This window comes from Gossypium hirsutum, chromosome D02 (genome assembly GCF_007990345.1).
Source record: "Gossypium hirsutum isolate 1008001.06 chromosome D02, Gossypium_hirsutum_v2.1, whole genome shotgun sequence".
NCBI lineage: Eukaryota > Viridiplantae > Streptophyta > Magnoliopsida > Malvales > Malvaceae > Gossypium > Gossypium hirsutum.
Genome location: NC_053438.1, coordinates 51,288,330 through 51,289,193, shown reverse-complemented (window position 1 = coordinate 51,289,193; position 864 = coordinate 51,288,330). Strand labels below are relative to the sequence as shown.

The following is an 864-nucleotide window of genomic DNA, read 5'->3' as shown; positions in this document are numbered from 1 at the left end:
GACATTAGTAAGTCTAGAGGCGGTCAAGTTGTTGGTGCCATTGCCGAGGAGGCAATGTCACTAGGTTAATTTTAACTTTTTCACTTCAAAGGAATAATTAAGAAATTTTTTGGTTATAGATACGATTTTGTTCCTTTTATTGCTACTAACATCCTTTTTCTGGGTTTAGTGTATGACTCATAATAGGGGCACACCTATTGTAGCAGCCACAAAGCTATAGAAAGCAATCCAAAGGAATCACCGACAGTAGCAACAATAGATGCAAGAACAATTGCCTCCCGCTATAGGTAACGTACCACGTGACAATCTATTGTTCGACGATGCTGACAATAACGCCCTAGGAAACCTAGCAGCACCATAACTACTCGTAAACGTGCATATGGCCCGAAATGAGAGAACTCTAAGGGACTATGCCATACAAATTCTAGATTGATAATGCCTTTTCTTAGTTAGACTCGCAGGCTCCAGGATCGATCACGACTTGGGATGAACTTGTTGGAAAATTCATACAAAATTTTTCCCGATAAGCAAAGTAGTCCAATTAAGAAGAGAGATTGTTGTCTTTAGAAAAATGGAAGGGAAAAGCTTCTATAAGGTGTGGGAACATTTCAAAATTTTGATTCAAAAATGTCTGCACCATGGATTTCCTGAGTGGATGAGATTGTAAATATTTTATAATGAGTTGGATGCAAACACAAGATTTAGATTAGACGGAGTAGCAAGAGGAGCCCTTATGAATAGGACATACAAGGATGCGTATGAAATTAATGAAAATATGGCATTAAACTCCTGTATGTGGCCAACTGAACTATTAATATATGGCTAGAAACCCGCCACGGTCAAAGCTATTCAAGAAGATGATAA

General features: G+C 38.3%; 1 non-coding gene across 1 annotated transcript; it reads right to left on the bottom strand.

The window, feature by feature from the left end:
• Nucleotides 1-539: 539 nt before the first annotated feature.
• On the bottom strand, nt 540-645 carry LOC121215152 (small nucleolar RNA R71). Its single transcript, XR_005910881.1, has one exon. It is a non-coding gene; the product is annotated as a small nucleolar RNA R71 (small nucleolar RNA).
• Nucleotides 646-864: the final 219 nt, after the last annotated feature.